The 12404-nt window shown below is 39.8% G+C and overlaps 1 protein-coding gene across 5 annotated transcripts in view; it reads left to right on the top strand.

Moving 5' to 3' along the window:
• The window catches only part of NYAP2 (neuronal tyrosine-phosphorylated phosphoinositide-3-kinase adaptor 2), a 133208-nt gene that overhangs the window by 83642 nt on the left and 37162 nt on the right, over positions 1–12404 (top strand). The window lies entirely within an intron of this gene.

The following is a 12404-nucleotide window of genomic DNA, read 5'->3' as shown; positions in this document are numbered from 1 at the left end:
AGGTTTTTAAGTATGCATACTGCACTTAGAAGTACAATTCATGGCTTTGTCTTGCAAAAAGAGTTAGTTCTTGTTAATTTTTCCACAGCTGTAAAAGTTCCATGTGAGTTGGGATCTTCCAACCTTGTCACATCCTTCCTTTCTTGATGGATACTAAGACAGTAAGCAGGTTGTAGCAAAATAATCAAACAGTAGCTGTTGAGGGTTATTTGCAGAGATCCACTGGTCGTCCTTAACTTGGCCAGAAGTCTGGGAAAATATGGTGGCAACCAGAGGTACCAGTTTAACCTTGGTTAAGCCTGAGGCAAAGATTAAGGTTGGTGATCTTGGAGGGCTTTTCCAACCTAAATGATTCTGTGATTCTTTGTAAACCATTCCTCTCCTTCCATGCTGTGCCATGGAATATCTCTTTCAGCTGGACTGGTGTGACTGGTTGGAAGGTTGTGCTGTGAATTGATCTGAAAACCAACATACTCTATAATGCACATAACCTATAAACCCACACAGGGAGAAATGCACAGAAGGAGGCTGTGCAGGAAAACCTTAAGCCAATATTCACTTGTCATATGCTGTGTCATAAAATCAATATTCCATATGCATTCAGGTTTCCACCATGTACACCATGTACTTCTGAGCTAGTGAAATATGGAAACTCCTTTTGAAATCATCAGGAGTCACATGTGTGAAAGCAGAACCAGGCACCAGTATTTCTGTTGCAAAACTGTTCCTGTTCAGTGGGTGTCCTGCAGTGGAAGGTCGTTCTAACACCTCCTGCCTCAGTGCAAAGCAGACTTGGGACGCTTTCTCCTCCACTTCAGTAAAATCTGTTTATGACTTTGAATTGTTGACACCTGCCTAATGAAAAAGCTTTCTTTGGAGAGCAGCTGATCTTATGTTTGTGTAGGTGCTGTAGTGTAGCTATTGACAGCTCTATGTATGATAAACTGCTCTGGTTTATACCTGATAAAAGAGTGTTCTGGTTTCCAGGCCACTGTATCACTGCGGAAGGGAAGTGAATTCCACACTGTGTTTCTGGTTGTGTTTGTGCCACTCTGTTATGTCATTCACTGCAGTGTGGTCACAGCACTTTGGGGCATGCTCAGGGTGCTCAGCAGGACACCCCCTCTGGGTTTCCATGGGCAGAGTTGTCTGCCTTGCATCTCTGCAGCTGAGTGAGGACATGCCTGTGTGTAAGAATGGTGGCAATGGGTTAGGCTGGCCTACAAGTCATCCCTCCTAACTCATTGGCTCCACTTCTCCAGCCTCAGTGTTATTCTTATTTATCTCTGTGCACATCAGGAATAGTGACTCTGCAATCAGAAGGTGAAGGTGAGAGTAGAGTTAGCAAGATGCTGAGGATACTAGTTGGTGCAGCAGTTTGCTTAATTTGCCTTTAGTATTTTCATGGCCTGTAGTCATTAAGCCTGTTTTATGAAAGTCTCAGCCCCATGATTCAGTAGGGTTTCATTAATTGATTGCAGTAGTAAAACTACAGTAACACCGGATTTGTGTGCTGGATGGAAGCAAGTTTGTATCTAAAAGGCAAAATTATTCTTGTAATTTGGAACAATTATGAGGGATGTGATGTGACATTTATAAATAATTACAGTGAAATGCTAGGGAGATTTTGGCAGGTAATACTGAGCATTATTAAATATGCTTCTTATTCATAAGTGAGCAGAAATCCCCTGTAAATCCCGTGCTACACTAGTTTTACTCAGTGAGGTTTGTACTCTCACCAGTGTAAGCAAGTTTGGAACCTGGAGAAATTCCTGCCATGAATATTGCAAATCCTGGGAAATTCCAGCATATCTGTGCTGCTGTCTCATATCTATGTCCAGAATATGTTTGCTATATTATACTTGACTGAAATTGAATGCAAAACTTTCAAAGGACTTCTCACTGATAAATTTAAACTAAATGTTGCCCTGCAGATCTATACGAAGAGCAGCCTTGTTGGCCTCTCAAGGAGCACTCTCTTTGATCCTTAGCAAGTAGAAATCTGTTCCTTATTGGCCACAAATGATAAGAACAAGAGAGATATGAAATTGAAATTGTGCTCATTTATTTAAGAAAAACACATTCATGTTATAAATAGACACCAGTGGTGAAAAGACTCTGGAGTACAGCTGTGTTGAGTAAATGAACAGACTGCCCATCTAATCCGATTGTAATTTGTCTGGTATTTACAGTATGACTTAATCCTGTGGGATTACTGCCCTGAGCAAGAATCAGGTTTGTGTTCAGATATTGCAGAGGTAGAAGACAGTCTAAGATATATAGAAAACACATACAAGTCTGGCATTTTATGTCTTTCGATTCTACATTGAAATGATCCACCATAAAGAATCTAAATTGGGAGATTTGAACATGGCATTTGACCAGATTGACTCATTTACATGTCATGATTTACATGGTGATAGACAGGAGAGGCTGGGCTACTCATCTGATATGTTAAAGAAACCTTGATCCTTATTGTCCTGTTTTCTAAAACCCTTTTGTATGCTTTTAACATTTTAAATATGTACTACAGACAAATTATGAAAGTGGGGAGAAAATAACAAAGAAAAGTAAATAGTAAGGCCAAATCAGAAATGAAAAAAAAAATTGGTAGAATATTATGCAAAAAAAAAAGGCAAAAAGATGGAGACAACCCTACAGAAAACTGAAGAAAGGTGTAGAACATGAAGAATGTGAGAGAGTGAAAAATATAAATATTAAAAATTCACACTGACTGTTCCTTAATCCTTTCTGTGTTTGTGTGGGATACCATGGCAGTGTGCCTTAGCCCTTGGCAGTCCCCTGTGAAATACAATGTCAGTCCTCAGAGGTTGGAGGGAAGCTATTTAAAGGGTACCAGCACTGCAAGGTGTCCTTGGGCTGCTGCACTGTGCCCTTTCCTGAAGCAGCTGGCAGGTGTTGAAGGACAGCCACCCAATCCAGCTGTGTGGAACCACACAGTCCCTTTGTAGTCACTGTGTACCCTGAGTGTTTGTGTTCCCTGTGTCCTTCAGTAAAGAGGGATTTATGGAGGGAGAGGAAGGGAATGCTCTGAAGCTTTTCTGGAGCTGTATTTGCTGCTCCTGTCATTTCTGCACCATAGAAACATGCTGTACTCCATGAGGAACTAGCACTGGAGTCGTGTGCCTGAAGGCATCCCCACATCCTACAGAGCAGGGCAGAGGCTGCTGTGCCTCTGCGCTGCACTGGCTTTCAGGCTGTGTGTGGCTCCAAGGCTTTCTTTGTGAGATGGTCCTGTAAATCCTTGTCAGGACTAGCCTTTCTTTCTGTATATTGATTGTTCCCATTTGTTAAGGCTTCTGTTTCCTCACAGTTTCCTGGGAGCTTCGTGCCAGTTTCGAGCGATTATTGCAAACATTCACCCTAATGAACTGCACAAGAGAGCAGTGACCTCAGCTGTGTGCTCTGACTCTGGATGAGCACAAGGTGTGAGATCAGAACAAGTGATGCAGCTCAGGTTTTTGTTTTCCTAAGCTGCTCTGCAGGGCTTCAGAGTTGCTTTGGTGTTTGCCTACGTGGAGTTTCACTCTTCAGCTTCTAGTCACATAAAGGGAGGAAATTCATGAACGTGCTACTTTGAAAAACCAGTTACAGTGATTGAAAATTGGGATAATTATTGACATTTCCTATTCCTGGCTGGTACTGAATTAAGACTCTAAACATATCAAATAGTGTGAGGAGAGGAGGGATGCTGAAGTAGCTCAGTTGTTGAAAATGAGTTTAGGCTGACTTCTGGCAGCTGAGACTTAAAATAGAATTTTTTTTTCCCTGTTTTTATTTTTTTTATGCTGCTGCTTTCCAAGAAGCTGGAAATCCCAGAGAAGTATTGGATGTCCCATTCCTGGCAGTCCAAGGCCAGATTGGGTGGGGCCCTGAGCAACATGATCTACTGAATGGCATCCCTGCCTGTGGCAGGAAGGTTGAAACTAGATGATCTTTAAGGCCCCCTCTAATCCAGGTCATTCTGTGTTTCTCAGTCAGCTTTGGGTTCTGTGTTAGATAGAACAGTGTGATGGAGAACAGAGTTTGGGAGATGTGTCAAGTGAAAATTCACCCCATGTGGGCCCATTTAACCTCTGTCTTCATGCATGAAGTCCAGAATGAGGGGCACAGGGCAGAATTTCAGTTGATGTATTTCTGACAGAGTTAGGATGAGAAATATTGGCTGAAGGAGGGTGGGATTGGGATGGTTTTGGGTGCATACCTTCTCATTTGTATACCTGCTCAGCCTCTGTTGTTCTGAAGAGGAAAAGCTTGCCTGCAAGATGAGGCTGGTCAGAAAAACCATTATAGATACTTCGTTACATCCGTTGCTCAACTACTGCACAGCTGAGTCAGCATTAGAGACTAAAATTTGAATGCCTACCTCATTTCTAACCTCTAGGTTAATATTTTTTCCATGCTTTTATCCAAAGGGAGATCAGCCTAATTTTCTGTTCCTTTTTCTGCATTGTAGCAATTGAAAGTTATATGCAATATGAAAGTTATATTCAGTCTAATGAAACAGCTACAGCTTTTCAGTTATTCCTGAACCTTTGAGCCAGAGGTGTACTGATTTCTCCATCACTGAAGAAGCATCCATTTCCCTAATAGTAAGATTTTGTAATCTGATGAGCCATGATATGTGTGGGATTAAATGAGGTATCAAAACAGTCACATCTCATTTGACAGTCCTGAGAGTAGGTCTGAAAGCAAACACTTCATGGGAGCAGGGGAAAGTGCCAGAGGAAAAGGTAAAGAGAACACCAGCTTTGAAGAGCATGACACTCATCCACCCCGGAAGGATATGATCTTACCACAGTTAATTCCATTTAGTCAAACCCCAAGAGGGCTATGTTGCTACATCTATTCCAACCTACCAAGATATCAGCAAGCCAAGGAGTTGCAGCATCAGAACTACTTTCTGCAGGTGCTCCTTGTGAGTGCATATGTAGGGCAAGAACTGTGGACACCTGCACCCACAAAGGTCACCTGGGGGAGCTCTGTCCTCCCCTAAGGGACAGGTCTGTTGGGGGCTGTGCCATGCTGTGGGACAGCACTGAAAATGCTTGAAGTGTGCACATGAGGATGACCAGATATGGTCAGCATCCTTCAGGAACCAGATTTCTGGGGAAAAACAAGATTCACTTTGCAGTTCAGTGGTCTTGAGTGCTCCTTCAGCCATGCCTGCTGTTGTCCTTCCACAGTAGTCCTGAGATCCCTAGCAGTAAGTAAAGTAAGATGTGCACTGGAGTATTTTGGGCTTGATCAGATAATCCAGCCAGCTGGAGACTCTTGTTGAAGGTGACATGTGTTCCCCAGTTAGCAATCACAGGCAATAAGTGGAAAGAAAAATCATAATGTGTCAGTAAGGTCTTTCAGCTAAGCCCACAAAAGGCAGGAAAACATCATTTCACCTGGGCTTGTGTAGTCTAAAGGGGAAGCAGTGAGCTGCAAAGCAAAGGTGCAAAGGGGAAATGTGTGGAAGAACCCACAGCAGCCCTGTGGCACTTACACATCCCAGCATGATAATTCCATGCCACGGCTCCACTATCCCTGCCCCATTTTGCATTGCAGGACAGTAATTCCATTCTTTCTTAGCATCATGGGTAATGTCAGGTTTAAGAACTTGTTTCCAATAGATAAATCAATGGACACCTGTTCCTTGATTGAAATACATGCTGTGTGTTTACTGTCTTGCTGCTCTCACACAAAAGTGAGTATGGCCATTTTAAGGGCATTTAGTCATTCAAGTCATTGATGGTGGGATGTTTGTCCGTGCTTAGGATGAGGGAATGTCTCTGTTAGATGCAGTTATTAAAACAGAAAACAAGCATTTTGAGACAATATGCGATACTTTTGCTAATTGGCACCATGGCATTGTCTCATCTTCTAATTCAGCAATTCAGGCTCATCAGGAAATCAGGCCCTCCTGGGATTCTGAGGGTATGCAGAAGCATTCAAGAAGACATAATTTCATAAATAATTGCTCAGGTTTTTCTGGAAACAGCTGCTGTCTCTGATTGATGTACACAGATTTATTTATTCCTTCTGTTTATATTACTTGACTGCTTGATAAAATTTATTTTTCTGAAGAAGAAATAAACTTGTAAGGGGTGAAAAAGAGATAAAGTTATTCTCTCTGTTATTTTTCAAGTAAAAGATGGTTTCAGGTAAAGAAATGAAAAAGACTTTTTAGGTTTAAAGTACAGTAAGATGTGAGATGTCTGAAAGTTGTCAGAAATAGAGGGTGAAAAATGCCTTAAATTCACTTATTGGCACCCAGTTCACTATATTGTAAATAAGCAAAGGAACATGTGCTGCACTTAAGGACGTGGATAATGATAATAGGTTCTCAGTTTTAAGTGCCATTGATTTTCCCCACTCCCCTGAACAGAGCTTTCTAAGCCAGAGAAATATCTTGACCTTTAGACCAAATCCTCAGCACTTATAAATCACGGCTTTTTATTTGAGATCGGGAGAGGTACTCCAGTTTATGCCATCTGTGTCTCTGGCTTCAAGAAAATAAATGTGTCCTTTGTGACTAGAACAGCTTGTATTCAAAATGGTGCAGTGATACAGCAGGACGCTGAATTGGAGAGTTTATTGCCTTTCTGTTTCAAGCAGGACCACACAATTTATGACCAACTTATGGGCGCTCAATCTTAATGGCAAGAAATGCTTAATCTGGTGATGTTTTCCATAAGCATTTATTGTCTTCAACAAGACTGCTAAACACATTTTCTTAAAATTTCCCACTGTGGTTTTTTCAGGAGATGTGGTGTCAAGGTAGGGTATCAGGTCTTATTGTGAAAGAACTAAGAAAAAGAGGGAGGATAGGAAAGGAAGTGCTTTGATTTAATAGAATGGTGCAGGGTTATTTATGTTTCCTCTGCTCAGGAAGTTGGCACAGACACATCGGATGAAGCTGGCTGGGCTGACAGTGCCAGTGGCCTGAGAGCATGAGCTGCCAGCTATTTCAGAACTTCTCTTTATAACCAAGCATTGGACCTGGAAATCAATCTTTTTCTGAATTAAGAGTCAGATTTTCTTTGCATTAGGATTCAAGTGCATTTTGCTTGTTAAGTCTTAAAATTAAAACTAGAGATTATTAGTAGGAAGGTCTTTGTTTATTGTAAAGCACAGTGTTCATAAAGCACTTTGAACCCCATTTGGCATTTTCCATGGGCAAGTGTATAGTGATAGTATTTAAGTCTCTTAAACCAAAGCACAGGGAAGGAGATCCGAGTGTTGTTTAGAAGTAATCAAAACCATCTAGACCACACCACCACCAGCAAACCAAGGACTGTGAACTTTAGAATGGTGAAATACTGCACAAGTTTCAAACAGAGCAGATCATAAGAGTTTCCTCAGAATTAATCACAAGAGGAAAAAAAATGGTTTTGCAAACAAAACTGGCATTTTTTTTCTTCATTAACTGGAATATGTGCATCATAGCTAAAGGAGCTGCTTGGGGTCACTGTTAAATTAAATAATTTTGCACACCATCTTATGATCTGAAAACTGATTCAATGACTTCTTGAGCTACTGTTATTGCATCTTTACAAGGGAAAAAGTTTAACAAAATGCCTTATATTTTCTTACAGCAACACAACTGTAGAACCTCTGTGATTTAAGAGAAGGCGGTGGGAACTTGGTGGGGAGTAAAGGGAGGAACACGGTTTATTCCCTCACTTCCAAATCTGATATCTCTGCCTCCTATTTCTCCTCTTTATATTTCTTAAAATGGTTTTACCTTACTGATCTGTGTAAAAACACTGGCAATATCTTGGGCTGAGTGGTTTATATATCCATTTTAAAAGGACACACTTTTTTTGGCATGACTGATTTGGTTTCTGCCTGAGCAAGTTCATTTTTTAAATCCCATCCTTAAAGACCAAATCCAAAGATCCCTGAAGGGGATCCCATTACAAATTGTGACATGAGGGTCCTCTCTTTGTCCTAGGCTGCTGTTCCTTGCAAAACCACTCTATACTTTGGCTTCTAGAATGTTGCAGTGAATAATATAAACACTGAATAGTGAATGAACATGTGATATGCTGCACATTTTTGTCAGTGTATTATCTAATCTACCCATAGAGTCACTGTGGTTGGAAAGACCTTCAAGATGGGTTTGGCCAACCTTTGACCAAACACCACCTTGCTAAACAAGCCATTGACTGTTCATTTTCTGAATTCTTCCAGGGATGGTGACTCCATCACTTCTCTGGGCAGTCTGTTCCAATGCTTGACAGCTCTCTCAGTGAAGAAGCTCTTCCTGATATCCAACCTGAAGTTCCCCTGGTCCATTTTGAGGCTATTTCCTCATTTGATTTCATTGGTTGCCTGGGAGAAGAGATAATATTCCGATAAAGAGTCTTGGGCTCTTAATGGAGGAGAGGTAGATGTGCTTCCCCTGAAATTTTCTGTCAACCTTCCAAGGCTCTATCAGTAATAAGAAAAATCTAAGTGTTAGAAATTGTTTTATTTAGGTTATATATGTAAATGATTCAAATATCAAACTATGAAATTGCTGGGGTGTACAAACATGCTAGGTATAGATAAGGTGAAAAGTACAGGAACATTGAGGAAATAATTGTGAGGATAATCATGCATATTAAAAAATCAGGTTCCTTTACATTCAATTTGATATGCGGGTTCACGTTCCTTTCACTCCTTTGAATAGAATTATCCATTCCTAATAATTATTTTATTGTTAAAACAGTAACATGCAATTAGCACTTTATCTGGCATTGAAGAATGAGTAAGGAGAACCATTGTTCTTGTAACTCATCTGAAAGTGAGAAGCTGTGTGTTTAATTTTACTGAAGATGGCAATTACTTTATTTTTGTGTGTGAATTTGAATTCATGACTCAAAAAGTACCTTCTTCCAGGAAATCTCTAGCTAGTTTACTGCTCCAGCAATGTTTGTGTAATTTGTATGTAGTTTGCATGTGCTGTAACACAGAGAGCCTCATGCCAGCCACAGTAGCTGCTCTGCACACTTGTGAAGGCAATAATTGTAAGGCCTTGCAAGCACAGGCATCAGCCAGAGCTGTTACGAGACCATCTGCAATTCTACTTGTTTCCTCAATATCAGAAGTCTGTGCTGGCATGGCTTCACAGTTGTTTTTCTAGCAAGAATAAAATCAGTTCACAAAATGAAACCTCTAATTAGAAAGCGGGGAGGGCCTAAAATAATTAATTCTGATAAAATGCATAGAAAGCCAGAATGACATAAAAGTTTCATCCTGTAACAGGGAGAAATCTTAAGCATTTACTTGCAGAGCAAAAATTTCTTGGGATCCTGACCTAGAGCTAGGCACAGAGGCTGCACAGCAGCATTAGGTGCTTGTGCCTGGCTCTGTAAGAGACAGCAAAATTCAGATGAGGTCAGTGTACAGGAAGTGTCAAGATCCCCTTTTACAGGTGACATACTGGATAAAAAGAGAGCTGTGTAACTGGCATGTGTGTTCTAATAATGAAACACAAATTTTCTAATTCATTAATCAAGCCAAGGAAGAGAAATGCATTAATAAAAATGTTTTTCATACAGCTAGTTAAGCCATAGACAAAATAGCCAGGAAATAATTCATTTTCACTTCAACTTTGAAATTTATATTTTTATGTGCACATACGAAAGGGAGGATTTCTGTACCGAGTTTCCACAATCCATATATTTTACTATATCTTCATTTTCTGACTAACATTTACTACTTAATCTGGATAAAAACATACTCTTTGGAAGAAATTAAAGTGTTCAGAAAATGGAAAATCCTTACATTCAAACTCCTGAAAGAGTTCAAAGGCTGTTTTTCAGGAGAAAACTTGACGAGTGTTGACATGTTTAATATAGTCAGGACTTCCATGAAAGATTGATGTTTTTGAAGTGAGGCTTTGAAACATAAGGTCATGAACTTTCTACAAAAACATTTTTCTTGAAATATCCCTATACTTCAGCTCTTTTGGCTCACTCTTGCCTTATGATTTTTTGCCATACTGTGCTAGGGTGTTGCAGGACCCATCAAACCATTGTGTCCTCATTCAAAGGTCAAGGGTTCACCCTTGAATAACCTTCTGTTATTCAGGTTCTTATTTTTAGGACCTGAATAACAGAATGAGTGAGAGGTGAAATGAATGGGGCTGCGAAGGAAAGCCTTTAAGTGAGAGTAGGTACCATCCCTTCAAATCAAATGCCAGGTAACAGTTGGGCCACTTTGACAGAGACTGATATTCACAGTTTCATTACAGGTTTCATTAAAAGTGTTTTCTTTGATCATTATAGAGTTTAGGGTGGGCATGGCAGTCTGTGCTTATGTGCAACACATGTTGCTAATTAACCCTAGGCTAGTGGCAGTGAAACCAAGTTTCACAAGCCTGCCACACTCAGACTTTTCAGGCTAGGCTCCTTCCTTCTCCTACTTAAATCCTCTCTGCTGCAAACAGTCATAGACCTTGTTCATACCCACCTGTGGGATGAAATGTATGTGCACACATTTAGTTTTTTAATTGAAAGCACAGACTGGATTATCAGCAGATCTGTGTGCACAAACTTTGTAAGAGAAATGTTTGCAGCTCCCCATAATCAGCTATTCCATACATTCCTATCAATCAGCATGGCTGGCTAGCCCCAGCTAATAACTGCTGCAAGAAAAACCCTTGCTCTCTTGAAGGCAATAACAGAATTCCCTTTGTTTTGTTGTAATTAGGATTTTGCCCAAAAGGGTACCAGATGACACAGGCTTCTGTTAAAGTTTTTCTAAGTGCACATCATCAATGTCCAGCATTCCAAAGTCTGAAAGGAAAATTATAAAAAATGAAAAGTGCAGTGAATGTCACATAATAAAGTGTTCTGCTTAATTATGTAATTGTAACTAGTCTGAATTAAGTAGAAAACTTGTTAATAATCTGCCATTTGATGTAATGTTGGGAGTCCCAGGACACTGCTTTTGTTTGCTTTAGTAGTGCATCTGTACAGTGCATATCTTCCACATGTGGCCTCTTTGGTCAGATGATGGAGCTGTGATATGATTTGCAGCAGAACAGGCACAATTAAAAGATCAAGCACAGAGTAAATAATTAAGAAGTAATGATGGCCCTGTTGGAAACAGGTGATTGTCATCACTTCTGTAATATATGCCAAAATATTATTATCTTGGATCATTCATAGAATCATAGAATTAAGGGTGGAACAGACCTCTAAGATGGTCACAGCTTTCAGCCCAGCACCACCACCATGTTCAACATTAAATCATGTCCTCAAGTGCCATATCCACACATTTTTTGAACAGTTACAGGGATGAAAAGTGTCTTTCCTTATTTAATAGTAAAATCAGGTTTTCTTTTATTTCGATCAATATACAAGAGGATTTTTCCTCTTAATACAGGACATCAAATAATGTTGAATAAGTCCTACAATGCTGAATTTTAAAAAAAATTGTTTTTAAAGGGACTATTGACACCAGCTGAAGTAGCTGAAGTTTATTGAAACTTAAAGAATTCCATTCTATTTTTTCAACCAGATTATAAATTTCATAATTTTCATTGAATATTTTTATTCTAAAGCCTTGGTTGATAAATCTATGGTATAAATCTTTTGCTATAAATCTATCCCTTCTTTTATTAGTCTTCAGTTATTTGTACTGTGGCTTTTTCTTTTCTTGTCTTGTTTTCCTAAGCAGGATTGCACACTTAGCAGGTTTGGGACAGCCACAGAAAAGCAACTAAATGCATTTTCCTCAGCAATCCCTCTTCCCCTCCCTTGGCTGTCTGTAGCAGGATGATGTGATTTCCACTAGATTTCACCACATAAAACAAAAAAAAGCCCTACACTGTTCACGGAAACATGCTCCATGAACACCAAGAAGAAGTTCAGCCATGTCTTTCCTAAATGTTAGGTGGTTTGTGAGAATTTCAGGCTTTTTATTGATTTTGAATGGAACTAGGTCAGAGTTGCTTTTAATTGAACAAGCTGGCTGCTGCAACTCTCAGCTGTAAAAAAAGGGGTATTAAAAATTGATATGCAAAGCAAACTTCTGCTTAATTAGCAAGTGGATGAAGTCAGAACAGACAAACCACTATAGTTAATAAAGATGCGGTTATGGGTTTCATTGACAGTATAATATGCTATTTTTTTCTCTTTTTTTTAATGGCTGAAACACTGAGCAGTGTCCATGTTTCTTGCATGTGGTATTAACAGCTGGTTATTTTTCTTTGGGAGAGGTTGGGATAAATTTACAACTGTGCAGATTAGACAAAGCCCTGCACATCAGGAAATCCATTAAAAGGCAGCTCTAATTTTAAATGTGTAGCAAAGGTAAATAAAAAGCCCTAGGGTGCAGACAGAAGAACCTCAGGGGTTCTCTGGAAGGCTCAGTATTGCTCTACATGCAGTGCCTGTGGA

This window comes from Anomalospiza imberbis, chromosome 10, assembly GCF_031753505.1.
Source record: "Anomalospiza imberbis isolate Cuckoo-Finch-1a 21T00152 chromosome 10, ASM3175350v1, whole genome shotgun sequence".
Classification (NCBI taxonomy): Eukaryota; Metazoa; Chordata; class Aves; order Passeriformes; family Viduidae; genus Anomalospiza; species Anomalospiza imberbis.
The sequence above is the reverse complement of the archived record's forward strand: the minus strand, read 5'-3'. Positions and strand labels throughout refer to the sequence as shown.